Here is a 27,963-nt window from a genome sequence, read left to right on the forward strand (position 1 = left end):
CCTCTTATGTCTTAGTGATTGCCCTGTAGTGAAATGTGCTGGTCTTCATTTCTGTGCTGATCTCTGTAAGCTTTGACTGGTACTACCAAAGCAGTTTGTGAAGAACTGCTGCCCATGAAAGGCCCCACTCTGGAGCAGTTCATGAGGGACTGTATCCCGTGGCAGGAACCCCAGGCTGGAGCAGCAGAGATGAAATATTATGAAGTGACCACAATCTCCATTCCCCATCCCCCTGCACCAGCTGGGGGATGGAAGAGGTGGAACAACTAAGAGTAAACTGAGACTGAGAAGGAGGAGGTGGGGAAAGTGGTTTTTAGTCCTTTCTTTCTCACGGTCCTACTCCATTTTACCTAGGAAAAAATGAAATCAATCTCCCCCAGGTTAAGCCTGTTTTGCCCATGATGGTAATCCATGAGTTGGCTCCCTCTCCTTATCTCAATACATGAGTTTATTTTCTTCCTCCATCCTGCTGACAAGGAAGAGTGAGACAGTGGCTGGATGGGCATCTAGCAGCCAGCCAAGGTCAAAATTTTGCTTCCCAGTAATAGCTTATAACTTATCCAGACCAGTGGAAATAAAAACTAAAAAAGCACCTGTATGGCCAGTTAGAGGTCATTTACTCCAGCTCTCAGTGAACAGAAACTTGAGCATGTGGGCTGAGCCACGGCCTGTCTGATGAGGGACCCACTCCTGCTTCTGCTCTTACCATTAGGAAGACAATCCACATTCAGCTGTGAGGAGGAGTACAGGACAGCACATTTCCAATTTGGTGGTTTTCCATGTTATCTTCATCTGGTGTTCACACTAACCAAACTGAATATTACCAGCAGATAAACAGCAGTAGCGTCCCAAGGACAGCAAACAAATATTTTTCAGCAAGTAGATTATTTCAGAGCAGGAGAAGGGTAACATTTTATGCAGACATGTTGCTGCAAATCACCACTACTATCAGCAGTGCTTTGGTTGGTTTTTTTCTTTAACATGAATATATCATTTTGAGAGGAATCTTAGGGAATATTTTAGGGAAAGGAAGAAATGCGTATCTAAAAATCCTTCAAGCTGAACATCTTTAAATCCTCCTTACAATCAAAGATGAGGTGAATGACAAGATTAGGCATTAAAAAGATTGGCTTGAGAGACTTATTTCAAACTGGGCCACACCTTTTCTAGTCAAGAAGCTCCACTTCAAAGGACTGGACTAACAGCATATCAATTGCTGTATGCCGAGTTTTTTTCTCCACTTGTTTTTTTTCCAAAGATGATTACAGAGCGGCATATGTGAGGGGGTACAAACTCCCTCCTATTTCTGCTACCTTTAGCAACAACCAGTCAGTTTCCACCAAATTTGACAAAGAGAGGAAGTAAAAAATCTACTAAGTTTCTACAGTGTTTTTGAAGACAGAAATTAGAGCAGGGACGTTACATTTGATCAGTTCCCCCACTGAGAGAAAAGCTAAATTCTGTCTCTGGTTTTCAATACACACAGAAGAATCCACTCATATCAAAGATATGATAACAGAGACTAAATTGCCTTTATCCCCATTCAGAAAAACAGATTTCACCTCTAACTAGATGTGAAAGGATCCAACTACACTCCATATGACACATGCACATCCACACCCCCAAATACTCTTAGTAAACTAGGCTTCACAAGCCTCAGTGTTCCTGAATGTATTTCAGTGTCAAAAACTAATATGTGTTTCTCTCCTTTCTTCAGCAACAAAGGCACTTTAAGCTCAGTTAAACATCATTCTTATTTGGATTGACCCCAGAAAGCTGGGGGACAGCTTCAAAAACAGAAATATCAAGATGTCAGTCAGCAATCCCTGGGTTCTTTGGCTCACCTGACACAGCCTCAGTCTGCCCTAGGGAGAAAGTAAGTGGGTGTGTAAATGCATAACATAACATTTCAAGTAATCTGTTTTGAGGCATAACAGCATTTGCCATACTTATTTAAAACCACAGATCATTTCCATGGAGAATACTACAAGACAAAAAAAGACAAATCACCCCACTGCATGCCAAAACCCTCTCCATCTCTGTAGTAAAGAACTGAAAAAGGGTTCAAGCACAGGGATGCACACCCCAGGATGACCTGCACACATCCCCTCTTATAAATGTTTAAGTAAGCAGGCAATTTTAACCTCATTTCTAAGCTCATACTGCATGCTGCCATGTAAAGACAGTTCCTTCTCCCATACAAAGTTGAAGCAGCTTAAAACAGGATTCGAAATCTGGCAATTTATGCCACTTTATGCCTTTGCTGACAGAAATACAATTCTACAATTTTAAATGATTTCCTGTGGCCGCTCCTGTGCATTGCCATATAAAACAGTGTCAGTATTAGTCCCTTGTGCTGCAAGAGGGCATTAACACTACTACATCAAATGTGCAGTGTCAACAAGTAAATCATGGAGAGGAGTTGACGAGCTGAAAATTGAACCTACCTTTCAGTAAGGCAGGAAGACCGACAGTCTGGATGGTTACCATAGTAATCCTGTGGCAGCTTCAGATTTACTGCCTTGTACTGCACAGTTACAAAGGGTCTTCAGCTACCTTCTGCACTGTTTCCAGAGTCAAGAGGAATTCCATGATAAATGCCCACTACCCAAAAGATACATTCAAGGCGATGTAATGCAGGAAAGCTGTACTTTAAATGCAAATTACATGCTTTTTGCCCCTTTTAGAATATTAAAGAGCAATTTCAAAGGAAGGAAAACAAAGAACTCTGACCTCTGACACCATGATTCTTTGCTCTACAGATCACAATTTTCTGTGGGACTGCCTACTGCATATTTAAGTACCATGAAACTGAAAATGTGGTAATAAATTCCACCAAAGATAGTCTGAGTAATGCATTGATTATGAAAATAGGCATACAACTGAGCAATTACTAAAACAGGCAGTCACAGGGTCTTGTTCAGTATATTTAGATCATTCTGTAACCATTAGAAATTAAATTATTTCATTATATTTAATTTATATTCCTTTATATTTTCAATAACACAAAAGGATATTGCTATGTGGAATAAATATGATGAATTAGTATTCCAGTATTCACACTCTATGCCATAAAGAGCATGCATTAATGTTACCAGATTGCATTAGATTTCAGTTTACCTCCATGATAGGCTTTAAAGGAAAACACTGATAATTTGCCTTTTATTACTACTCTAAATATTGCTTGCTGCTCTGTTCAGCCATGACTCGAAAAGAGCAACTTCTTCTCTTGTTAGTAAACATAGCAATTCATGAAATATTCCATTATATTTTACTGGATTTTTTATGTCCATAATTCTCTTTGATTGCACAGCAATAAAAGGCTGAGGGAACACAGGCTATCTTTTCTACCAAGTGCAGAAGCACCACGCACTAATTTGTGTATTAGCAATCCCCATGAGAATACTACATTATTGATTCTGCCATTTAAATTCCACTATATGACAGGAAGGATATTGTGTGTAGGATTAATAAAATTATTTCCTCAAGCAATATTTTAAAGCATTGATTGTGTATTTTTACTTCAGAAAAGCATCTCACAAATGTACATTACAATGTGAAAACAAAATAGTTCTGTGGTGCAACATAGTAAATACAAATAAGACATTCTGTGTGACACCAGTTCTGCAATACACCTGTGTATTAGAACATCAGGTTAAAACTGCTTTTAAAACACAAAGGGAGATGCATACTTCATAGATGTTTCATGCAAAAGGACACAGCACTCATCTGATTAGCAGAATATACATTGACATTGTAAGGTAGGCTATCCCAAAGACAAACAGCATAAGGTTTACAGTCTGCTGTTTGCACCCATGCAGCCCAAATTTTGTGACCTTTGTACCGCAGAAACAGAGCCCCCATTCAAGTATTTGCTTTTAAAGACAAATTGAGAAAACAGTATCTGAAGTGACATCTCTTGCTTGTAAGATAAATAAAGAGGAGACTTTGGCTGGCTTATTTTATCCCAGAATCACCAAGGCACACTTAGGGTTTCTGCAAGAGACGGTTACACATGAGCAAATGTAATTTATTTTCATTAAATTTGGGCTGCCCATTCTGCCTTAATGGTAAGACCCTCAGAAACCATCCCACTAGAAGAATCTGTTAGCTTTAAATCAGTTATATTTTGAAACAAATGCAAATGAAAAGAGAAGAATTAAAAAAAAATAAGAGGAAAATAAATAAAAGCAGGTGAGAAAAAAACATTAAAAAACCCTCTAAGAACTACATGCACTCCCTCTCTGCCAAACCAGGCTGCAGCAGAAGCAGCCTAAATGAAATGAAAAGTTCATCAGGTCAGGCCACAGTTCCTGCCTCCATATGTCCTTCCCCCCCAATGTGTTTTTTAATGACTCTGTATGCAGACATCAGGATGGACCAAATGGAGTTCTACACCTGGTGACAGGGTCTGTGCTGTGGCAGTGGCTCTGGGCTGTGGCAAGGCTCTGGGTGTGAGTGTAACAGCCCATGCACTGATTGTTGAATGCTCTGCTCTACAGGCAGCAGAAGCCATCCTCACACCCACTGGGGCCAGGCCACCTGATGGAGCCAGTGCCAAAGCTCCTCTGCTTCCTCTCAGCATCCTCAGATTTCCTCTAGCAGCTGAGGAAGTGCAGGGTGTGAGCAAGTCTTCATCCTGGTCTTGTCTTTACTTTTTGTGCTGACCAGAGGTCTGATCTTCATGGTTTGCACACAGACCAGAAGCACTGAATCTACAAAGCTATAATACATTATCACAACTGGTGATTAGTTGTATTTCTGCCCATTAATTGCTGTGCAATGAGCTGGGGTTCCTTGCATCCTCCCTACCTAGCCCCACACATACCCATGCACTATCACACAGAAAGGTATCCTAACTGTGGTCCTACTTCTCCTACCAGACTTCAGTGTAGCAAAATATAAAGCAACAATGCTCACAGAATAAGTTTCTTACTGTATGTTATTATCCTTATAAAAAGCCTGTTGCATGGAGGGATCTAAAAGAGTTCTCCCAAGACCAAAGCCTGGTTAATGCTCCTCAGGAATGACAGGTTCAATCCCACATCAGTTCTTCCTTAGAAACAAGTCCCAGAAAATTAATTTCTCAGTAGCTGACTGAGAAGCACAGAATCAGGCATTATTAGAACTGAAGGATGGCATTAATAAAACATAAGGAATAGGAACAGATCAAATATGTAAGACTCAACAGCTGGTTGTCAATGAATTCATGTTGCTCGTCAGACACTATTACATGCTGTTCTAATCACTCACCAGGAAACATTTCAATGCACTATATTTTAGGTCACAAAAATATTTATTTCTGTTTCATATAAAAACTATTAGCAAACATAAATGCAACTATATGTTTCCTTTTCTCTCCTTATCTCTCCTGGTCTAAAGAACTTCTATTCTGCAAAGGACAGGAAAGGATCAGGGATCAGTCCTCGTTACTGACTGTACACACCAGCCAATGCTGGGTCCTTTTCTCTCTGTGCAATGACAGCAATGTGACATTTCCAAGCAGCAATGTTTGCTGACATCATGAGTCACTTTAATGCCATTTTCTGTACCTCATTTATCATCAGCCATTTAAATAAAAGGCTGTGAAAGAAAACAGAACTCTCCAAACCCTAGGCTATGCCCAGAACTTTGCCCACCTTTCACAGACTTGGGACAACCCAGTGCGAGGCTGGATGCAGAGTTTGCTGCAGACCAGCAGAATCATTGTTTGCCATGCTGCAGATAATAAAAATAATAATTTTTGACTGCACATGCAATCACAAGATGCAATGTGAATTGAAATGAAGTGACAGCGGGATGCAGCCTTTACCCTGCATCAGAAGCTATACAGAAAACATGAGCTTTTCCCTCTGCAGGAAAAAAACCCACTGAGATAAGTAAAAAATGCCAGCTTAGGGGTACTGTGCTGCTGACTAGTAAAAGCATTTTGGTCAGCTTGGTACATTTCAGTACTGATATCAGATGTGGACAGTGAGAAACTCTCAGTAATAAGAGAGCTGGGCAGCAAAATGACACCAGTGTCCAGTTAGAAAAATCCTTTATAACCTTTCCTGGTGCTATGCTCCCTGGCAGGAGGAGAGGCTGAAGAAGATGCCCTGTGAAGCAAAGGGAAAGGCACACAGATCTACTGATACACACATCTACCAAGGACCTTATGATATCCTTTCAAGGGTTGCTCCTGCAGAAAGTTTTGTGGCCTGGAAAACAGGCATGGGACCCATCTCTTCTTCCTCACAAGAAGTGAGGAGTAGTTCAAAAGAACACAACTAAAAACCTTATCCTAACCAGCAATTTAGGGATAAGTGGAAGGAGTGGAAAAATGGCAATAAACATATAAACACCAACAAGCCCATAAAAGTTGTGGGCTAGCAGTCATGAGCTGAAGGTGTAGCTTGAGTCACTGACGCATGACCCAGCATTTGATTAAAAAAAATAATAATTGAGGTTACCTGCCCAAATTAAAATTGAATGTCCAGGGACTCTCGGGGTCAACATAAATAGGAGTTAGCGAAAATATAGACACTGTCCAGCTTATTCCAAACTCAATGGAAAAATGTATCTTGATGACAATTTTAAGTTTGTGAACTGAAAACTGTTTATCTAGGTCTGTTTTACCAGTTTACCTTAACCTACTACTATCACTCCAGAGACTAGAAATTATAGAAATATTTCTGTTTCTTTCAAAATACTCAGCAAGGAGAGAGTCCTTCCCTGCCAGTCCTTCCTGGCAGGTGAACTACATGGACCTCATACTAGAAGGAGGCTTCTGATCATACTTAGGAGAGCAATGTTTAATGACAAGATGCTTTCTCTTTCCCTCATTTTTCCAATGACATAGGAAGATAAAAAATGCATCAGTGGTTCATAAGGTGTAGCCTTTAGACATGGGCCAGGTAATTTTTTCTTCCTATGTGAGTAGTGATGCAAGTGTACTCAGCAATATTTCTTGTAAGGCATTTTAGAATGAAGCATCAGTTAGGATTGAGGAGCTGAGGCGGTAGGATTTGGGAAGCAATCAGCATATGAACAGAAGGAACAAAATAATTTAGCACTAGCCAACCTCTTGGACTACTCACAATTGAACAATTAAAATACCATCCAAGTTCCAGAGGAATTTTCATTTATTATTCTGGTTTAGATGACAGTGATGGAGCAGTAAAGTCTGGAACTAGGATGAGCACAAAAGACAAGGTGCTTTCCTTCTTTTCCACCTCTGCAGCCAGTGTGGGATCTTTGATCAGACTTCAAAAGCCTTAACATGCTCAGTTACAAGCTGAATCAGCATGTGGAGGATAAGGAGTGAAGGAATGAATGGGATATGACCAACTGAAAACCTGCTCGGTTCTGTCTGATTCTGAAAAGATTTCCTAGTTACAGGAGAGTTCAATTCATTCACATTCAAGCCCTGAAAGAGTCTATTTTTCCACAGTTTCTTAGCTGAAGTGGGAGAGCAGCCCAGAGGAGTGTTAACACTTCCTTTGTTCCCAAGACATGAACTTAGGTAAATTTTCTCATGCACACAAGTTGAGAATTCACTTTTTTTTTCCTTAATTTTTAATCTATCATGACTCTCATTGCCAGTAGTAGCAATGTCAAAAATCCAGAAATGGTTACACAAACATTGAAGAAATTAAGCACTGAATTTTCGAGTGCATCGTCCTTGTCCCGTTCTTATCAGAAAACAAAGATTTGGACATATATTTAATTCAATGCTCAAAATACTAAATACTGAAATACCGCATGATAACATAGTTTTAATTTTTAAAAGCCTATTCTGGTACAATTAATCTTGTGGTTGAAAAAGATGAAATTAGCATTTCAGAACTCGGAAAATGAGCACCTAACTTTTGGATTGCTTAGGCACCAGAATTACTCTAGAAGTCTTCAAAACATAGCTGGTTTATTGTCTGTTGATTTTAGCAGACTGTATTTTGGTCACATAGGAGAAAGAGGTTTCCTGTAAGGGAAAATAAGTACTTTTATATTGTTGTTGTTGTTGTTGTTGGCCTCAAATTACCATATTGTGCAGTGACTCCTGCTAATAATAGAGGCAGCATTTGACAAGTCCAACATGATCTAGCCAACATCCCATTGCTAATCCACCAAGGCTGTAAATATGAGAACTACTGTCTCAAAGGGAAAAAAATACTGAATGCCTGAAATATATTTCAGGAGTAAAATGCATCCAGTTACTCAAGGTGGGTTATTCAAAAAATTCCCTCAAAAATATTTAAAGGGAATGATGATTATTTGTGAGGTTTTGAGCCAGTGTTAGCTAATGGCACACAGGAAAGCATGCTGAATGAAGAAACCAACTGGAGGGAGCATTGATTCAGCTGAATAGTAAACTAATATGCTGACCATCTGCCCTCGAGGCATTGTGGTTAAAATTCTGATGTTGATGCTTGAGTTAGGAATTGTAAGTGGGTGATATATGTATACACACAGAGAGAAGATTTCTTGACTGGTATATCTAAACAGTGAGTTGGTACTTTGGAGCTGCTGGTCTGTGGGTTTGAAAGAGTAGGTGGCAATTATAATGATTTATTGTTATGAAGCAGACTTATTCCTCTGGATTATGGCTTTCATTAGGATTTACAAAGACTGCTGTTGCTATTCCAGCTTCTCATTGCATATACACTTGCTCTTGAACAAGAATTTTCCTGCCTCCTTTAGAAATATCAACAGGAAAATATTTTACCCACTCAGCTGAGAAAATAATAAAATAGTGTGTAATAAAATCATAATATGAATTTCTCATTATTTAAAAAAGAAACATGTTATTATTCTTGCTTTGCAATAACCCTCAGAGCATTTTAGGACAAGGTATTAAAAGATTATTGGAGTCACCTTAAAAGGGTTTTGGTCTTTTTGAAAATTATGGTAAAAGTCAGGTCCCATAGAAATTATTTTAAGTACTACCAAATAGTGAGGTAGTAAATAAAATAAGAGAATTTGACTTCATGGTAAAGAACTGTGCCTGTATGAAGCATTAGGCACACAAAAGTCCTCCTGAATGCTAGGGATGAAACTGAAATTATGTCTTCTTTCACAGTTTCCTGTGTGATGACTACTCAATGTCTTCAGAATAAGATAGAACAGACCAAGCACAGAGAATAAAAGGCATTGTTTGCGTGTTATTCCTGACCCTTTAACAAAAAATTGGAGAGTTTAAAGTTTATAGTGAAGAATGGTCTGCACTAAAAATTTATGTCACATTACTGATAGAGCAGATCAATTTTCAGTCTCTTCCTACTATGGGGACACCACACTATTAAAACCCCAGAAATATTTTCTATTACTAACAATGATTAAAATTCAAAAAACAAATAACTGTGACACTCAATTCCCAGATATGCTAAATTGTTTTTTGTATGTGTTTTTCTGCCCATGCATATACACATGCCATGCACTTATTTTCCAAATGTTCAGAACAGGAATGCAAAACTGTGCCATCTGGACATTCCGTTCCTGTGTACCCGGGAGTTTTAGGACAAGCTGGCAAAACGCATCAGAAAACCCAACGGCTGTGTTCCTTCTCTCTCCCAAACAATAGATAATACAAGAATAAAATAAAAGTGAATCTTGTTAGAGCAATTGCTGAGCATTGCACACCAGGCATGGAGTGCCTGGACTGAAGAGGATGTGCCACGTTGTTATGGTAACAAGATAACAACTTTGGTGCACACAGTCGGCACCGTCACCTCTGAGACCGAAATCCAGATTGGCTGGGGATCTGCCCCCTGCCTTGCTCCATCACATCACTGCAAATGAGACCTAGTGCTGCTGTCCCAGAGGGAAGTCCAGGCCTTACATGACACAGGCAGGGAACTGACACCCTCTCCTAAGTCTCTCACAGCCTCCCCACGATCCTCAGAGTTTGCAGAAGAACATCTGCAGCTGCCACGACATTACTGGATATCACAGAAAGGACACAGGCATGACATCTCCAAGTCTATCTATCTCTAAAGATATTCATGAAACCTACTGGCATTTTGGCTGATCTGGATAGCTAGATTGAATCCTTCATTTTAAACAAAGATGTATAGCACTCCCCTGCTTGTGTAAAAGATGCGGAAGCAATTTCCTTTCTTCTAATAATAGACACCATTCATTCTGTCAGGTCTTTTGTCTCATTCCCTTATGCAATGAGTAGTTGGTCTAGTATATCCTCTGCCAGCAGAAGACCATTTCTCTTTCTTCCTGTGTCCTAGCTTAACCTCTCTCCCTTTATTTACCCCATTGCCCTCTCCACCTATTCATGTGGTCGTTGTTACTTTGGTATCTCTGTGAAAGTTTGGATGGTGGGTTCCCTGGGACACAGCACTGCTGTGGGAACCTGATGCAACCTCTGTGCTCCACATATTATCACAGGTAACAGCTTCCAGCATTTAGCTCAGCATGCATTAAGTAAAGAGTATTTTCCTCATAGTGCCTCACTGCTCTATCCCTGACTTTTGCCACTGCCACACAGGGAGCGACAATAAGAAGGAAAACTGGACCTTGTTTGACCTCTGCCAAGAGTGCTTGCACTTCTTTCCAGGCAGGTTTCTAGGAAGACTGCCTTCAAAAAAAGTTATACTGCCCACAATCAGTGCAACTGCCTGGAACTGGAAAATCAGCTTCCCATTATATTCATGGAAGCAAGGTGCAGCACACAGGGATGTCCCAGGGAGCAGACAGGGAGAGAAGAGAGGGTCAGAGCGATGCCGCGCAGGCAGCAGCAGGGAGCAGTGCTGGCACAGGCTGTACGGCAAACCTGAGCTCACACCATCGCTCTGTGTGACACAGCCCTGAGCTGTCACCCACCCAGTGACACTGCAGGAGCCTTGCTGCAGGGTGGTACCTGCTCTTCTCTGAAGGACTCAGGTACCCATCCTGCAGCTGTTCAGAGACAGCATGATCTTCCAGGGATGTGAATGGCTAACAAGTACCAATTTGGCACCGCAGTGCTGGAGCTAATAGATCACAACCTGAGGATCGGAGGCTAAAGGTGCAGCACATATCCCCACAACATGAGATATCCTTAGTGGAGAAAAGATTGTGAGTGATGGTCAGATTGGAGATGGATGAGGATGAAAAGAATTTTGCAAACTTCCGCTTTGAGGTCTATTTTTAAATATGATGTATTGGCCTTGACCTGTTTGTGCATCTAGAGAAATTCCTTTAAGAAAATGGGTAAGAGAAGAGATCATAATAAAGATGAACACCATGTGAGCTTTTTCTCTTACCTTGGGAAACCTCAAAAAACCACACTTGATATAACTAAGACATTTTAGATTCCATGAACCCCTATGTTACAGGAGAAGCATAGGCTGCACAAATGGACAGCAATATAAATACCTGCTTCCCACAGCATTAATTCCCTCATAGATTAGCTATAGCTATAGTAAAAATGTGCTGAATTTTAGAGAAAAAATCCTGCTTTGCTCTCTAAGCCTGCTTCTTTGAGTGTGAAAATATGTAACATTTAAGAAGCTGAAAGTGACTTCGATGTCCATGTCCCACTGACCTGGCACAGGGAGTGAGGCAGTTGCATCCATTATCTTTTGCTGATTTCCTTCTACAGCAATGAATCTACACAGAGCCAAGATTGATTTACATGGACATTTACCAATTACATGGGCTTACCTAACCTGATCCCTCTTGCAACTATGCGTAAATATAAAGTAGAAGCATAGTACAAAATGTTACAGAACCAAGCTCTGGTTGTGGCCCAGTAAGCTAAAAATTCTCTATATTAAAAGTTCAGCTGACCTGCTTAGGACAGCAACAGCTTCTGCCAATGGAGTGTTCCAACCTCTGAGTTCAGCTGTTTTTCCTCCTTAAATCATTCTTTGCTAACACAGAAACCACACTGGTCTTAGCAGACCTAAAGTGATGACACTTCAACTACCCAGTAGTTTACATACACTTTTGTGAGAGCACGGAAACCTGATCCTGATTTTTGAAATGAGGCAACATGCAAGTCTCATCTTAAAAGAAAAAAACCAAAATGGATAAAACTCAGAGATTTTTTTTTAAGAAAGATAGGAAATATGTCTATTTTAAGGTTGTTTGGATGAAAATTATTTAATTTATAACAGAAAGTTTAACTTTTTTTTTTTTTTTAATCAGCCTGCTTTCCAGAACAGCACATGCTTTTTACATTCCCCTGGCTTTTTTTGTTGCTGTGGGTTTTTTTATCCTATCCCTTCACCCTTTTCCTCTTTTTTTTTCTTTCCTGTTATGAGAATTAAACTAATTTGGATCTCTCCACTGAGGGAAGATGTATAGGGAAAATTCTGGTCTTCACAAGATGCCATAAGCAGGCCCAGGCTCACTCTCACCTCTGCTGGTCACTCAAGCTGTGCTTGAAGTACTCTCAGCCTTTGGCTCCCAGCTTCACACCGTGCTGTAATCACAGCAGCATCTTTGCTAAACCTGAGCATCCTGGCTGAAAATGCAAAGGTAGTCTCCAAACAGGCCCTAGTCCATTAAGAACAGCAGGATCAGGACCTCAGAGTGTATTCTGAATTGAACAGGGAGTCACCAGAGTGTGTAGAGCATTAGAGTGATATGCTCCTGGTACTCCTTCCTCCCCAGAAGACACACCGTTTGCACAAAACTTTCAGCAGTGCCTTTCACCTTCTCTGCAGCTTATGTCTCTGGCATGATGCCCTAAATCTTAAGTTATATGAAACTGGAAGGGATTAGCAGCTTCTGTTTCACCAATTATATTACTTTTAATTGCCTTGAAGGATTCATTTGTCTTCACTCCAGTAACCTTTGGCAGCAATCAGCAGCTCAAGCACTACTCCCACACACAGCAGTTCTTTTCAGTCATACTACTTTTACTGAAAGGTCCTTAAGAAACAAAAACAACCTCATTCAGATAGCTTTGCAGATGTATTTATTTAAATTCCACCTCTGATAAAATTAAAAGATTAAGTATACTTCAGAGAAGCAAGAAATTGCTTCATCATCACCAGGAATGGGCTTTAAATTCTTGTCTATGTTTTACAAACAGCATAATCAAAGTTCAATAGAGAATATGCAAAGATTACAAACCTATAGCAGACAGAGAAATTTACATAAATAACAGATATGAATATCTGATGTTTACAGAAATAAAACTGCATGCTATGAAAACAGACTAAAGACTACAACTAAAAAAAATTTCATTATGATGATTTTTCAAACCAAAGCTCATTGTAGGTGCATATGTAGAAGACAGTTGAAATGCAAGGAGGAACATCTATAGTAAAACAGTATCTACATATTGTTATGCTGTATTGCTAAAAGAAATTTGGATTAAGGATTGGATGAAAATGGGGATTGTTTCCCCTTCAAGACCTTTGAATTTCACAGCTATAGCAGAGACCTGCACAATTCAATGGGAACCTGGTACCAAAGACCTTTAACAACCTTAAAAAATCTGTTCTTTAATATCTCACATTGAAAGTGGGAATTCGATTTTTTTTTAAGGTGGTCATGTAAAATACCATATCAAGTAAATTGCACTGATCACATTGATTCTGATCTGGAAATACGACAAGGTCACATAAAAGATGACCATTTACTTATTACTGTGAGTTAAAATGTGAAATATAAGGAGACTGTCAGCAGAGCAGTGCTTAGCCCAATTCATCCACGCTAGAACCAGCCTTTCTCAATGCATGACTGAAGGTTTATAAGCCAAACTGGATTCTTGCAAGTGGTTTCCATTGGGAAGCAGGAGGACCCTACAGATGTGGCAGAAGCAGAATTTTGTCTAATGCTCAACTGTTTGTTTTTTTTGAAGGATAAAACACTGGTTTCACTAGTATCTGGAAGACATTGACATCTCATCATGTTAAGAATACTGTCAGTACTCACCCAAAAACATAAGAAAGGGAAAGTGAATAAGCCAGCCTATAAACTTCAGGAATTTAAAAAAAAAGAAAAAAAAAAGAAACCTGAACACCAAAATTCCCTAAAAAGCAAGGAGAACCAATACCTCACATCTCTAAACACATTGTGCTCGACAAGGTCACCTCCTAATCCAGAGAATTCATTTAATCCTCTGGATGAATGGAGCATGTGTTGCACTCCCAATGAAACCACACAGGCTCCAAATAAGAGGCCATCAACTACTGCTATAAATGCAGTCAAATGCTGGGAGCCTGAATAGCATAATTTGATTTTCCCCTTTCCAATACAAAAACAAAACAAAGAGAAGTGTTTTACTGTGGAAGGTGTGCATCGTTTAAAAGGCCAAAAGGTGCCTTTCCTTCTAAATTTTAAAAACATTAATCAAGAATGAAATAAAGAACATGTGCAGGTCAAAGGTTAATATCCCAGGGTCTTTAATGTGCATTTACCACCCACTTCTTTTCCATTAACACCATCACCTCCTCCCTGTCTTTCAACACTCCTCCAACTATTCTTGCCTGGTGTCTCGGTTATTCACACAACTGAAAAGTAGTAATTATTTTGCAGTTAATCTTCAGGAAACTGCTGCATAGAAAACAGGCTTTGCCTTCTATTCCAAAGTCTGAAGGGAATGACCACTAGAGAGAAGATACTGTTTCATTTCTCCTCTAAAGGGTTTGCCTGGGTTTTTTTGTTTGTTTGTTTGTTTGTTTAAAGATTAGAAGACCAGTTTCACTATTACCTTGAAGACACTGACATCATAACACAACAAAAATATCATAAGAAAGAGGATAACCAAGGTCTATGGAGGAGATTTTGATTTTAGAGATAATGGCATTAATCCAAGATAGATTTAAATGATTTAAATAATGTGACTGTAGAAATTCACAAGCACTTTTCAGGATAGAGTATGGCTCTAATTATATCTGAACAATTAACCTTTACAATTGTGCTGTTTAGAATGCTTCTCTGAGTGGGTATATTCTTAATAATTGGGCCATTAATTAAAATTGCTATCTCAAGGGCTGCCAGAAATCTTCAGTAAAAAAAAATATATTGGGCTGGGATGGAACCAGGACAAAATAATCCCTCTCTGAATATGTGTTCTATCATATTCACTGGAAAAAAAAAAGAAAAGAGAGGAAAGCAGACATTGTTCCTATATGTTCTCCACTTTTCTAGAAAATATAAAGCAGTATTTGAAAAATTTCAAAAGCATTTCCATATCAATAAGGAAAGGTACCAAAAGGGTAAAAAGATAACTTAGATATTTTTTCTTCTGTTCTTTCCCAAAAGGTAGAATGAACCTATTGGTAAAATACATCTTTTTCATTTCTAGCACTGATGTTTTTTTAATTCTCCCTAAACTGTCTTCATGATACTAAGCAAATTTCTAACATCATTACTTGTATTTACTGAACCAAGATTTTTCCCAAGTCGTCCTTTCAGCAGTGAAAACAAAGGCTACTGTGTTTACTCAGAAAATATTTCTCAAACTCCATTAAGTGATTATGTTAGAAATTAGGAAAAAATCCCCAGCAGTGAGATTTAAACACCTGTACATCTCAGTCAGGAGAATCTCTGCCCTCTGGCACATCAAGGCTGGTTGGACAGACTGAGCTTGCAGGTTCCTCATTAGGTTTAATTCCACTCTACTGAACACGTGCTTTGCTGAATTAAAGAAATAGATAAATTTATAACTGCTCTTCAAGAGTAGCAACTTGTGCTGAACATCTTTGATTTTAGCAGGTGGATAAAAAAAAGATCTGACCTCTGATTATATCCAGACAAGCTTCCTGGTGAATACTCTCAGATGACAACTCATATTCAAAACCAGAGATAAGTCTGTGATATGTAAGTCCGAAGCAAGTCTCCTTAAAACTTCTGGCCTTATTGTATTGCATTATATTGAGGCTGTTAACCTTGTTGCTAAATACTCTTCTGTTGTGGAGTTACTCATGTTGCCCTGGATGGGAAAGCCCTCCACATGTGCAGCAGGGTGTACATTTTATGATTACTTTGGCCAACTCCAGAAATCTGTCGGGGAGGCCATTTTTATGCCATGTGGAAAGTTGCATGTTCCGGTGCTTTGCAGACAGATTTCTTCTGCCTGAAACTTCATATCTGCTATTTGCTCTCCTGCATGCTTCAGGCAAAAGGTTGTAGGGCATTGTCAGGATTTTCACATCAGACACACGGAAAATCTATTTCAGGATCTCAAAGTGGAAAGTGGTAGCACAGGTCACTTAACACTATCGGTCATTTCATCTCGCAGGAGACATGGATGAGAGGGCTGGGGAGAAGGAGGATTATGCCTCAAGCACCTCAGAACTGGTTCTGTCCTCTCTGCCCCCAAAATAGCATGGGTACACACAGGAGCTAATACACACATGTACAGCTAGGAAGGAGCACTCATATTTTTTCAAACACACTGTTATTCAGCAATTTGGGGAAGTGGGCTTAAAAGAGAAACAGAAACAAACATCTTGGGCCCTCTTTAACTTTCCATTACTCACTGCTTCTGAAAATGCATTTTTTAGTTTTTCCATTTTTCTTCTCAAAATGTGTCACACATTTTCAGAAAATTAATGTGAGGATTTATAGTGCTGACTTTATCAGCAGTGCATATGCATTTTAATAACTGAGTTAACCTTAGGCTAACATTAGCCTATGCAGTAGCTGGTGGTACACACTGGAAATCCTGTGTGCCTGTGCAACAAGGAAGCAGCAGGGAGGAACCTAACACCAAGCTTCATTTAGTGTTCTGTCATGTGTAACTCTCCTACTGGGGCTACAGAGAAACTGCCAGGTAGTCCACATCCTACAAAAGAAAGAAACTGAGCTAAGAGATGATGCTGAGGCCATTGTTACTTTAATCTAGGATCACTCTATCTGTAAGGGACAGTGTGTTGAACCTCCTGAGGCCACCTCTGTCTCCCTCCTGAGAGAAACTCTGCTCACCCCTCTCATTCTTCAAGGAAGGACATACCAGTTCTGTGGCTCTGACTGAGTAAAGATCACAAAATATGCATGTTGGAACATCAGAAGCATCTGCTTCTGGCAAATGTAGTGCTCACAGTTCAAATACCCAAGAATCTCTGCCACCTAATGGCTGGAATAAATCAGGATTTGACTTGCACGCATTGACTGATCATCATAAAATGAAAAATATTGGAACTCGGAGCCTAAAAAATCTTTGCATGAAAAACTAATGTGATATTAGTAGAGAGAACAGCAGTTTGAAAATGGAAGGAGCATGTGATGGGACTGGCAACAATCTGCAGGTAAATCTCAGCTATATGCAGGTCACGAACTCAACTCCCTTGTTACTTCCAAGCCTGAAATTTATTTAATAGAAAGAAATAAAATGTGAGAGAGAAGGGAATAAATTATCCTATTTTAACATCATTGAATTATGTGCCATGAAGTTACTGCACTGAAGTTTTCATCAGCATGAGCAGAGGATGAGTAAACTAGGGCGGAGCAGATTGCCAACAAGAGCCTTTAGCTACATCATTCTATATGCTTTAAAAAGTGCTTGTAAATTTTTACACTTGGGAATTTCATGGACTCACACCTGATGTTAATCTGGTCTTTAATCATGTTGTTGATGCTAGCAAATTCTTGCAATGATCCTTAATAACTAGGGAAACTGATTTTACTTTACACAGATTGAAAGCTGTTAACTACTTTGCCGTTCAACATTTAAGCCATCAGTTATTCAGTGTGTTTAACCAGTATGGTAGCCTACCTTTCTATGGCAGATCACAAATAATAAATAAAAAAATTACATTAAGAAATAAACCAAGGAAATACCCCAGAATATGATAGTGCTTTCAAGATAATCAGCCAGTTGTCCCCAAATTGGTTATTTTGCATCCAAAAGATAACTTAAGGAGCTTTGGTTTTTACCCATAACTCAAACTATTTGCAATATGCTATGCAAGAAAAAGATACAGTATTTGGTGTAGACCCACAAAGTTCTCTTACAACTAAGATATTTGTCAATTCCCCCCAAATGAAAATATAAATCAAAGGTTTTATTTTCTATCAAGGCATACAAAATGAATAGCAAGGACATGGGCTAGAATGTAGCAAGAATTGATTCTTCTATGGATGAGATCACATAAAATTATCTTACAGTCAACTTATTGTAAATAAGGAAATTTATGTTTTGTTTCTAATGTAGTAGACCTTTAAAAAACAAATTGCAGAGCTTTAGTCAAAACTGACTCAGGGTAAAAATCAGTGTTTAAAAACTGACTCCATAAAAATGAGCAGCTACAGATAACAAAATAATCACAAGGACACAAGCATCATTTAAAAGGTACTACAGAAAGTGTGGATTTAAATGTTAGTAGTACACTGTCATCCAAACTAATAGTGTGTCAACACTAGGCTCAAATGCTCACTTGCATCTTTTTTAGTGCCACTATCACATGCAAGACTTCCATAACACTTTCCCATTTACCAGACAAACCTAGCTGAGTGATGCAGACTGTCATTTTGTCTTTATCTGTTTATTAATAACACAGGGTGAGAAACTGCTTACATGTATGAGCATGTACAGTCCTTGTACTACATTTACAGTAACTTCTTATAGAAGTCCTTTCTTTCAACTCCTTTTAGCTAGTTATTAAAAACTAACTAAAATGTCTTTCAGTTCAAAATGTCCTGAGCACTTTCTAGCAATGGGAAATCTACCACCCTTGTGAGCAACCTGTTCCAGTGCCTACCACCCTTGTAAAAAATGTCATCCTTATGTCCAATCTAAATCTACTCTTTTAGTTTAAAGCCATTACCCTTTGTCCTTTCACACAAGCCCTGCTAGAAAGTCGGTTTCCATCTTGTAAGGTACACTTACGGTACTGAAAAGCCACAATAAGGTGTCTGTGGAGCCTTTTCCAGGCTGACAGCCCCAGCTTTCTCAGTCTGTTTTCATACATGAGGTGCTCCATCCCTCTGATCACCTCATGGCCCTCCTGTGGGCCCCTCCAACAGGGCTATGTCCTTCTTATGCTGGGGACTCCAGAGGTGGATGCAGCAGTCCATGTGGTACCATGAGGGACTATGGCAGAGTAGAGGGGCAGAAGCCCCTCCCTCAACCTGCTGGCCATGCTGTGTTTGTTGCAGCCCAGAATACAACTGGCTTTCCAGTTGCATCCAGCTTTTCATCTGCTAGCATCCCCGATTCCTTCTCAGCAGGGCTGCTCTCAATCCCTCAGCTTTTACTGCGGGTTGCCCAACTCAGGTGCAGCACCTTGGCCTTGTTGAACCTTATGAAGTGCACATTGGCTGATTTCTCCAGCTCCAATCCCTCTGGAGAGCATTCAATCCCTCAACTGCACCACTCAGCTTGGTGTTCTCTGCAAAGCTGCTGAGGATGCACTCAGTGCCACAGCCGATGTCACTGATGGAGATATTAACCTGTGCTGGTCCCAGTGCAGACCCCTTGGGGACAGCCCCTGTCACTGACCTCCATTGGGATACTGAGCTGCTGACCACCGTCCTCTGGGTGTGACATCCAACCAATTCCTCATCCACCTCACAGACAATTCATCACATCCATTTCTCTTCAATTTAAGGAGTAGGATGTTTTGGGTGACTGCATCAAAGCCTTTACAGAAGTCCATATAAATGCCACCTGTAGCCCTTCTGTCCACAGATGCGGTCACTCCATTCACAGAAGGCTCCTCAGTTGGTCAGGCAGGACTTGCCCTTGGTGAAGCCATGCTGGCTGTCTCCAGTCACTGCCTTCTCCTCCATGTGCCTTAGCACAGATTGTAGGAGTGTTAGTGTTGGATACAGGGAGGGAGAAAAAAGCTAAACGGACATTGCTTTTATTTAGAAGTAATTCATGATCTGGGCACTGTATTCTACTAACAATAAAAGTCTCAGCAGGGTGGTTTTAAACTGGTATTGGACCACTTGGGACTGTTTATTTTTACCCAGCTCTCCAGATTGAAACCTACTTATCAATGCAGAGCTTCTTTGCCTCTTTGTTGAAATTATCTCCAATGCTCTGCCAAAATAATGACAATGTTGTGACAGTCTCTGAAGGTTTGCTTTGATTACCTCTGCATCATGGTGACACAGAACCACTGGACTGCTTTGATACTCAAGAGAAAGGACAACAGGTTACATAAACAGTGTTTTCTAGCCACAGAAGATAAACAAATTCCTCCCAGACCCTCTAAAGTAACAGCCTAGTTCATTTATTACTGCTTCAGACTAAATAACTGCTAAGTTTTTTCCCTAAAACTGGTGTGTGCATCAGTGCAGGGATGACATATTTCACTTGCTTTCACTTTTACTGAGTCAATTCCTACATGCAGTTAGTTACCCCTTTCTTACATTCTTCAAAATTATATTTCTCAGTTTTCACTCATATATCTTAAAGAAGTAATGCCCCAAAATGTATGATAGCAGCTAAAGCTTAGAATTAAATAATTGTGATTTTACTGGAGTTCCATACTGCCTAATAGTTTATAGGATAACTCGGTGCCTTATGCATGCTGAAATGCCTTCAAATAACTGCATCAATTCTCCAGTGTTTATTCCAAGACATATTGACTCTTGCTTTAACTATTTTGGTGTCTTGGATGACTAATCAGCTTTGTTGTGAGTCAAGACTTTCTGTAAGGATATGTGGATTTGCTGCCTCCAGAAGAGCAATACTGCATGAATTCACAATGGTTTTAAATAGATTGTAACAACCCTTATCATCTTAGGCTCTTCTGCAAATTCATCAGCTGTTCCATCAACAATTTTTAACTGCCAGTTCCTCAACATTATTTTAACTTTTGCCAATTTAATGTACTTCCATCCTGCTTTATTGATTTTTAAAGCTTAATAACAACACATTAGGACATAGTCCACAGATGAAAGTTTTATAGTCCAGCTGGAGTTTTACCATAAAACCCATTCATCTGCAGTAAACAGAATTGTTCATAGTGAACAAATAAACAATTTTGGTTTTGACATGCTCTTCCAAGTTGCCATATTACCTAGGATTGGCTTTCTTTTTAACACAAAGAAAGACATGGATATCTATTTAAAAACAAGGTGGAAATGAAAAAATTGGCCAGAAAAAGTTAGATGTTACACACATTTGAAGAAAAGTAACATTTCCCTGTAAGAGTTAATTGACATTACAGTGAAAAAAGACAAATATAAACAAAACAGAACCCTTAATACAACAATGACTCCTGAAAAAGGTAATTGCACCATAATTTCATATTTGTAACTGTAAACTTAATTAATGCTTCATTAACAGATTTTAGCATCTTCCTTATGGAAGATATTTCTTCCCAAACCTAAAACAATGATTCTGCTTCTCTTCAGCCAAATATTTTGTTTCAAGTAGCATCTATCATCTTCTTAATGAAAATGTCAGTAACAGAGAGAAGCAGCACATTTTCCACAAAGAAGATATGTAGAAGATATATATTTATATGTAATAAATCTAATATGAAAAATGTCTCCTTTTTTATGACATGTAAACATATTTGATATATTTTCCCTCTAAATCAAATTATTTAGTACACTGCAGGACATCCCACTTAAAAGGACTCCAGGATCACATTTTATTTCTCTAGGAGCATGGTTCCAAATAACAAAAAAATGTCATGTTTTCTATTTGATACTGACAGAGATTGATTAAAATCTTGGGAAACAACAATTGCTACTATTTCTGTCAGCTCACAGTCAAGCATTCTCTCTTACAATTTTTAATAGTGCTTAGGCTTTTTTTAACTTTATGTAAATATTTTTCTGGTTTGGTATAAATATTAACTTGCTTTATTAACACTATTACTTCACCAACTTTCAGTTACTTCTCAATTATTTGCATTGGTTCCATCTAAAAGGTATCATCAGTGGGCTACCCTCTAAGAATCAACTGGGACCACCTCTGTTTCAAATTAGAGCTTAGCACCTACTGCTGCAGTACAAGTAAACCAAACAGTCATGACTGCATTGTGGTGTAACAGAATGCAATTATTATTGTTTAAATTAAGTTCAGAGATGGAAAGTCACCAGAGATCGAAAGTCATCACTAACATAATGGTGTGACCTTATTTTTCTTGCTCACATTTCCTTTCTGTCTGCTGGAATTAGTCTAGAAGGACACTGCTGTCTCATTTGAAATACATCTCCTGATGTACGTGTCTGGATGTGGAACACATTTGCTCTGTGGAGCCACGAGCCTGACTTGTTCTGCAGACTCCACTTAAAACACTGTGAACCAGTCATTGCAGAAAGTGACATTCACCAGCCCGTTCCTGAGAGACCTGACCATCTCCACCCACAAAAATTAACAGCCAAGCCTCAGAGGATCTCAAGATCCATTGGCTCCGTTTCAGACAAATCCCTGGGAAAAGCCTTTTTTGCATACAGTTTCCTGATACACTTGCACAGAAGGGCGCATTAGTGCTTGCACCATCCAACACTGTCCCCAGAGGACACCTGATTTGCATGCAGACAACCATGTGAAGCAGTGTTCCAAGAAGCTAGTGAGGACCAAGAAGCTCTGTCAGAAGAAGGACTGACTTTTTAAATGCTTCTGTCCTGCACAGGGTTTCTGTGATGCCTTGAGGTAGTCCAAATCCAGAGGGCTAAAAGCAGGAACAAGGACTGGTGAGCCTTGGGAATGCTAAGAGATGGGACTCAAAGCTGAACCCTGGTCTGCTAATGTCCAGTTGAGAAGAGTAGACATCTCACATTCCCAGTTTCCTATCTGTCTTTTTTGGGCTAACAGATGAACATTTGTCTCTCAATTAAATAGATACAATTCTAAATATAGATACAGAAGTGGAAAAAAAAACCAACTACGAGGTGTTATTTGTATGCAGTCATTTTCAAGAGCAGAAAAGAAACACTAGAGCACAAGCAAAACATACAGCAATTACCAATACAAATTACATATTTTACAAAGTCTTTCTGCAAGGAAATTTTACCATGGTATTTCTTATAACGGTTGTCAGGCAGACAGTGAGAATGTGGGTCTCATTTGACACTGACAAAATCCCAAGTCTTTTCATGGCAAGCATAGTATTAGGTCCTTGCAATGTGTATTATACTGATTGGCATAAGCAGAACGTAATAAAAAACTCAGTAGTGGTTTTGCCCCCATCTTGCTTATTTCTCTGACAAGATACATGAAGTTTATCTTAAAGAGGCCCAGTTTTCAGAAGCCAGCATCCATCTGTGATAACAATTTTCCATGCATGCATTTATCTTTGCAGTAATAACTGATCTACATATAAACAAACCAGCTCCTTACATACAAATTCTAACAGCTCTCAGGCAGATTATTTCATCAGCACGTGCAGGCAATACCACAAGGAGATTAGTACAGAAAAATGCATACGCATCAGTGCAAGTCAGATTCCCTGCTAAAAAACCCAGCTACACATCTCCCAGCCATACACCTCTGATCCATCTCAATGTGGAGCATAAATGTAAAATTTAGCACAAATTAGATAACATTTCTCCAAGAAAAAGAGAAACTCTGTATTATTACATCCCTGTGTTACCAATCAAACATAATGAATTTTTGATCCTCTGCAGTATAAATCACAGCACTGCCAGCCATCTAAAGCAAACATTCCCAGACTCTGAAACACAGCTGTAAATATTCTTGCTCAGGGTGCTGGTCTTGGTGGCAATTTCTGGCATTGACTCATGCCTACTTTTCCTAAGTCCATACCAGTAAAAGCTGGATAAAACAATAGCTTTATGAAGGCTTCTGTTAGTTCCTATGAATTACTGCAGCTAGCTGTCCAGTGATGTAAAACTGACATTATTTTTACAATTCTCTCAAACTGAAATTCAAACTAATTTCAGCTATTCTCTCATAGTATTTTTAGTTGAATCAATATCATTCAGCCATTTTGAAAGCTGTTATGACACACACAAAGTAATACATACATGAACACATTCCCTATTACAGGAGAATAAAGGTTATGCTGCAACTCTTTTTTATACACATGTAATGTTTAAGTGTTCATTAGAGGACCCCAAGAGGGCCATGGGTTCCCTCAATATACTGTAAGTGCTTTTCTCCCTGCAAGGTAACAGCCTCACATCTCCTGTACTTTAATCCATTCTGTGACTGATGGTGACCCCTCCTCACAATGCATGGCAATATTCACTGGTAAAAAGCCCTTCAACTGTTCTGAATTTGGCTTCCTGAAGTCATATTACCATAGGAGTTTTTGATTTTAACTGTGGTAGTCTAGGCTAGATAGCATGTGAACTCAGGAAAGTAAGTATATTAAAAGGTTCCTCAATTCTCAGATCTGATTTTTTTTTTCATATTTAAAGCCCACAGTAGGGGAAAGAGGAAAGAATGATTTTTCTCCTTGCAGCACTTCAGAGTCAATACATTTACCAAGATACAATCTGAATTCCATTCTGAGTTGCAGAATGGTTAGCTAATTGGCAAGCGCATACAATTTAAGAACTAGATTTCGTAGATTAAACTCATTACTTCCAGCTTTTTATGTTAGGCTCTGAGTCCCCGCATAACCTCTTCCCCTGCCGATTATCTGCCCTGCTCCCTTTTCCTATTCCATTCCCCTGCTTGGGTGCTGTAATCCAATGCCTTCTCTGCAAGGGTTGCCTCACCTGCCCCCCGTGCTTCCTCCTGTCCAGGCTCCCTCTCTCGCAGCCCCGGCTCCTCATAGCCCAGGCTTGACCCGAAGGTTATGGCAGTCCTCCCTGAGCCACCAGCGGCCCCTGGGCACCGCTGCCCTGTGTCACTCCGCTGTCACATCTCCCGGAGTGAAGCCAGTTACCAGGCGGCGGCGGCGGAGCTGGTTGTTGATCTGTGATACCCTCCAGCTGACTGCCTTTTTAGCATGCACGATCTTCAGGCCACAGACTACGCCTTTCTTTTGTGTCTGGAAAGCCTGTAGCAGTTGCTGGGCACTAGGAACAAACCAACCTTTGTATCGGGGGCTACAAAAACTCTTCTCACCTAAGGGGACTGCAATTCCCGTCCACCTTCACTAAAGAGAAAGATTAAATGAGGTCTGGGGATGTTTAAGGATGAGTAGACTACTCCGAAGCAAGGCTTGTTTTCTATGTTGACTGTTTTGCACAGAAAATAAAGCTCATCAAAGGCTTGAAGTTGCCTTTACTTTGAAAGAAATACGTCACCTTCAAATATGCAAAGCAGGTTTACTGTTGATAACCCAAGAGTTATTGACCTTGTATTTCAGCTGTTCTCAGCGTGCACTTTGGCTTTTTCTGTAATAAGATCATCTTACCAGCAGATGACTATTGATCACTTATGACAGAAACAAAAAGCCTTGAGCAGACTAATCTATTCATTGTGCTCAGTGCAAAATGATGTAAAAATTGACAAACACTCCCCTCTTCCCACCCACCCCAACTCACCCCCCCTCAAAAAATATAATGTAGTCACAATCAAAAACACCATTTCAGGATGAAACCCAGAGAACTAGGGAAGATGGCAAGCAACAGTAAGTTTTACCGGAGACCTGCTTGGTGAACAACTACCACCCGGCAAGAGCCATGGCACTACCAACCAAGCATGATCACAATTGGACAGAGTCCCCAGCACCTAACCCAAACCAGCTGGGGCCTTCCCCGTGCTGCCCACCCAGGAAGGGGAGAAAATGTACGGCTGCATGAGAAGGCAGTGGAGCAGGGCTGGCTGGCTCAGGACCCACGGGGCCATCAGCACCCTTGCCAACCCAACGCCGACGCAGTGGCAAGATGTGTCCCCCATCCCCAAGTTCTTCGGACGGGCACAGGCAGGTGGACAAGGAGCAGGTCATGGAGGGAGAAGCTTCTAGACTAACCTGCTCACAGGTTTCCACGATGTGCTTTCTCCCTCTCGGGGACCCAGACCGTGACACCCGGCTTGGGGGATGCTTTGGGCTGCTCTGCCCCTCTCCTCTCCGACGCGACGGGCGAGGGCGGTCCCCTGCCCGCCCCAGTGGAGGGCTCCAGAGGCTGCGGGGCGCTCCGGGCGGGGGGCACGGCCCGGGCTAGGGGACGAGGGGGATGCGGCAGGTACCGGCCGCGCCGGGAGCGGGCAGCCGGCCGGCTGTGTCCTCGCTCGCCGCAGATTTTAGGGTGAAGTGCGTGCGATTTCTCACCCTCACAAAAGGGAGGAGGAAGGAAAGATGATCAAGGAAGCAAACCAGGCAGGGGAGCGATGAAGGGGCGGGCGGGTGGGGGGGGGAAGAAGAAAAGGAGGGAGAAACAAAGGGAAGAATAAAACCCTCTCTGGGAGCAAGCAAACAAAGAGGGTAAAAAGAGCTCGGCGGTCTCCTCGGGGGGTAACCCCCCGCCGGGCTCCCCGGTACCGCGGCACCCCGCCCCGACGTGCGCCCCCGGCAGCCGGCCGGGCTGCGGCCCCGGCCCCTGCTGCTGCTGCTGCTGCTGCCCACGGCCGCGCACGGCGGAGCCCCGCGGGCAGGACCCCGCGCCTGGCCGCTGGCGCCCTGGGAAGTTCGGCGGCGCGGAAACACCCCCGCGGGGTCGGGGCACCTTACCTGTCGGCCGGCACTCCTCGGGGAGCGGTGGGATGAAGCGGGGGAAAAAAACGGGGAGGAAAAAAATGATAATAAAGCCACCCCAGTTTCCGAAATTGCACCGCTCGATCAGGTTACTATGGAAATCGTCGCGAGGAGGCAAAAAAAAAAGCCAGAAGCCATCCTCATCCTCTCCGCCTCCGCGAGGCACCGCGGCGCCGGAGCCGCTGCCTCCCCGGGCGCAGGGCTGCGCGCTGCTCTCCGCCGCCGCGCACCGGCCCCGGCCCCAGCCCCGCGCCGCGCCGCCAGCGGTGCTGCCCCCCGCCGCACAGCTGGAATTTAAAGGGGCCGTGCTCTCCGGGCGCCGCTGCCCCCGCCGCCCGGGGCCGGCTGGGTGTGCCTTCGTAACCAAAAGTTTCCCGCGGGTGCGCCGAGATACGGCATCCGCAGGGACACGGCGATGAAGGAGCGGCGCGTTTGCTGTGCGTAGCCCTGGGCGTTGTGAATTATTATAGGCGTAACAGCAGGATCCAAAGGCCTCAACAGAGCTCAGTTGCAACGAGCGCTTTGCACAGACACGGGTAAGAAGCAGCCCCAGCCTCTGAGAGCTTTTGTAATGTGAGCAGTGAGGGCAGACAGGAGGGAAAAAAAGTGTATAAAATGCATGAGGAAGGGTTGAAAACTTCCTAACCACCCCAGCCCGGAAATCACAATTTTTATATTGCAACTAAAAGACTCAAAAAATACAACAAACAGTTCTGACACAAATCATCCTGCCTGTGTCCCTTATTCATAAACAGAAGCGCTTGTCAAGCCTGCCTGTTCTGAGAAGTGAGAGTTTGGCCTGCAGGACACCCTGGCCAGCCTGGAGGCTGGATCCGTTTGAAGGCCACCTGTGGAGAGAGCTGTGCCAAGAGCTGCCACTGCCCATGCAGACTTTGGCCTGACTGGGTGGACAGAGCTTAGCAGCCCTTGCCACCAGTTCACTCTGCCCTATCTGTCCCCACCTTCACACCTCACATGCTGCTCTGCTCTGCCCCACTCCCGTGTGAGCCCTTTTCCACCACAAGCCCTCTCTCTGCTCCAGCAGCATCAGGTGCTGCAGCTGATTCAGGAACTACCACCCAAAGCATGGGTTTTCACCCCTAAAGAATATATTCCACAAGTTTCTGCTGATGGGGAATGAGGCTTCTAAGTTATTCCAGCTCTGAAAAATGGCTGCCTGCAGAACACAGGGAAAACCCCATCTTTGCTCTCTTGTTGCAGTCTAACACTATATGTGCTTCAGCTCCCAAGAAAGGGAAAAAGTGGGGAAAAAATAGTTTTCAGATGATTGCCTTAAACACCTATGAAGAAAAGGAGCCACTTCTGGAGTAAAAATGTGCATTTATTCATTCCAGAGTAAGAGCACTTTGCAAGTCATAGGTTTAGGGAAGATAGCTTGCCGTTAATGGTTCCCATGATACCTGTGGGTCTTCAAAAAACCTTCATTTTCCAGTCTATCAGCCAGTCAACCCTTGCAGCTCTTTATTTTGCACCAATATTCATCAGTGCTGGT

The 27,963-nt window shown here is 41.4% G+C and overlaps 1 protein-coding gene across 2 annotated transcripts in view; it reads right to left on the bottom strand.

The window, feature by feature from the left end:
- NAV3 (neuron navigator 3) overlaps positions 1-26,564 on the bottom strand; it is a 512,854-nt gene extending 486,290 nt beyond the window's left edge. Inside the window, exon 1 of one of the 2 annotated variants that reach the window (XM_077178804.1) lies at positions 26,427-26,564. The gene's annotated coding sequence lies outside the window, so the exon portion shown is untranslated. Of the gene's footprint in view, positions 1-25,727; positions 25,999-26,426 lie in introns of those variants that run through there. The other variant, XM_077178805.1, reaches the window with a different exon arrangement.
- Between the last annotated feature and the right edge of the window lie 1,399 nt (positions 26,565-27,963).

This window comes from Agelaius phoeniceus, chromosome 5 (assembly GCF_051311805.1).
Source record: "Agelaius phoeniceus isolate bAgePho1 chromosome 5, bAgePho1.hap1, whole genome shotgun sequence".
Taxonomy (NCBI): Eukaryota; Metazoa; Chordata; class Aves; order Passeriformes; family Icteridae; genus Agelaius; species Agelaius phoeniceus.